General features: G+C 35.6%; 1 pseudogene; it reads right to left on the reverse strand.

The window, feature by feature from the left end:
• Positions 1-2,302: 2,302 nt before the first annotated feature.
• LOC116866441 lies at positions 2,303-2,600 on the reverse strand (annotated as a pseudogene).
• Between the last annotated feature and the right edge of the window lie 201 nt (positions 2,601-2,801).

Here is a 2,801-nt window from a genome sequence, read left to right on the forward strand (position 1 = left end):
CAAACTGAGAACTGGACACTTAACCAACTGCACAACAGAGGTGGCTCTGGAAGATATTTTTAGAACTAATTTTTTCTGGGGTGCCTGGGTGGCTTAGTGGGGTAAGTGTCTGCCTTTGGCTCAGGTCATGATCTCGGGGTCCTGGGATCATGTCCCACATCGGGATCCCTACTCATCGGGGAGTCTTCTTTCCCTGTGCCCTTCCCCCTGCTTGTGCTCTCTCTCACACCGTCTCTCAAATAAATAAAATCTTTAAAAAAAAAAAAAGGTATTTTTTTCCCTACCATTTGTGGCTGGTGTGTTGCACATTGTTTTTATATTCAACAACCATTCCAAAATTCATCTATGGAATCCTCTTGATTGTCTCTCCAGGTTCTTATTTCATCCTTAAATAATAATAATTTTGTTTCCGTTTTTTTAATCTTATAATTTTTATTTCCTTCTCATGCTTAGACAGATTGTTTAGGACTATCAGCACAAAAATGTGTAGATATGTTTATAGCAATCATCCTTGTCTTATTCTCAAACTGAAAGGAAAAACATTTGACCTTTCAATATGATGTTCACGGGGCGCCTGGGTGGCTCAGTGGGTTAAGCCGCTGCCTTCGGCTCAGGTCATGATCTCAGGGTCCTGGGATCGGGTCCCGCATCGGGCTCTCTGCTCAGCAGGGAGCCTGCTTCCCTCTCTCTCTCTGCCTGCCTCTCTACTTGTGATCTCTCTCTCTGTCAAATAAATAAATAAATAAAAATCTTTAAAAAAAAAAAATAAAATAAACAAAATTCTTTAAAAAAAAAATATGATGTTCACTGTATTTTGTAAGACACCCTTCATATTTTAAAAATTGTTTCTCCTTTGCCAAAAGTTTTTTTTCACAAATAGACGTTGAATTTTATCAACAAGTTACATGATCATATGATTCCGATTTTAACCTACTGTGACAAATTACTATTTTTAATCAAATCAAAAATTCTGGCAATTGTAAAGCATACCATTTTATGTTACCATAAGGAAGGAAAAACAAAATCCCATTGAACAAAAACAAAATCAAAATCCCAATTTTAAGGTACAATTAAGAAAAAAATGGTAAGCATCTTATTAGCATTCATAAAAATATAAAGTAATTTATAAAGATAAAACTGCCATGTATCCCTGGAATTAAACATAAATTTGTGATATATTCCATTTTTAATATGTAATGGCTTTTAATTTGCTAGTATTTTTGCGTATTCATGAGCAAGATTGGTTTTAATTTCTGTGCTGTCCATGAAATTTTGACAATGAGCTTTGTGTGAAATTAGAATGTTGCCCTCTGAATGTTTAACAAAACTCACTAATAAAACTCTCTAGACTTAGTGCTTTATTCATTGAGAAGACTTCTGACTATTTTTTTAAAGATTGTATGACCATGATTTATATATTTCCTTGAGCCTGTTTGTTACATTTTTTTTTCTAGGAATGTCCTTTTTATCAAAAATTTTCAAATTTCTTCATATAACAGTACTCAAATTTTCTCATTTGAAAATCAATGTGGGTGCCTGGGTTGCTCAGTCAGTTAAGTGTCTGCTTTTGGCTCAGGTCATGATCTTAGGGTCCTGGGATAGAGCCTGTATCCGGCTCCTTGCTCAGCTGGGGGTCTGCTTCTCCCTCTCCCTCTGTGGTCTCATTCTCACTCTCTCAAATAAATGAATAAAAATCTTAAAAAAATTTTTTTTAAACAATGCATATGACTTTAACCCTTCATATTGTATATTTATATCATCTCTCTTTTTTCTTTGACCAAACTTGCAGAAGGTGTCAATTTTATTACTTTTTCAAGCCCAACTTTGAGCTTTTCTTATTTTCTCATGGTATGGTTGTTTTCTTATTTCTTCCATTGCCTTTATTTCCTTCCTTCTTTCAACTGGAAGCTTAGCTCATGAATTATCAGCCTCTTTTTTTTTCCCTAATATAAGCAAGGAAGGTAATACTTGCATTTTCTCCTAAATGCTTAGAAGAATGTCACAAGTTTTTATTTGTTTTTTAACAACACTGAGTGCTTTTATTACATAGAACTTAATAATTAGCAAAAACAACTTCGATTTCACGGCACTGTTATGCGAGGAGAAGCTCTTTTTGTGGAGACTGAGGTAAGGGCTGCAGCTTCGCAAGGAAGAAATTTAAAATTTACTCTCGTGACCTGATTGCAACTGCTCTCTTTCCTCATGAACACATTCTAGGCCAAGAAGCATGACACTACACATTATCTTTCATCTGAAGCTTTCAGAGCCCTCAGTAAAGCTCCATCTGCTGTATCCAGCACTATTAATCCCATTGAGAGGTTTTCCTCCTTATAAAACTGTATCCCTCACTATCAATAGCTTCAGAAAGGTTCTTCGTATTCTCTTGTGTTGCATGTAGATAACCAATGTAAGCCATGCGAATCCAAAAGCCATTACAGGTTAGGCTTAATGAAGAGCTCTGGGTTCACAACTTGAAATAAGGTTGTTGTATGGACCTCTGCGCCCTGGGTTTTCAAAGTCTGTCTCTTTGGGTGGTTCCTTTTTAAAGCTGGGAGGCTCAGACACTGAAGACATCTTGATTAATGATTTATTACCTGCTGCAAGGTCACCTCCCTTGCACATCTATTGCTCTCCCCATGTTTCTGTGCATAATATTTTCATTAAGTTCTGAATTATGTCCTAATCTCCATTATAATTTCTTCTTTCATCCCTGAGTTATTTACATTTCATAGGGTTGGGGTTTTAATATTTACTATTAATATTTTCTTTATGAATTTTATCCTAAATGTACACATAAGATG

Source organism: Lontra canadensis, unplaced genomic scaffold (assembly GCF_010015895.1).
Source record: "Lontra canadensis isolate GAN:19392208 unplaced genomic scaffold, GSC_riverotter_1.0 scaffold9, whole genome shotgun sequence".
NCBI classification, from domain to species: domain Eukaryota; kingdom Metazoa; phylum Chordata; class Mammalia; order Carnivora; family Mustelidae; genus Lontra; species Lontra canadensis.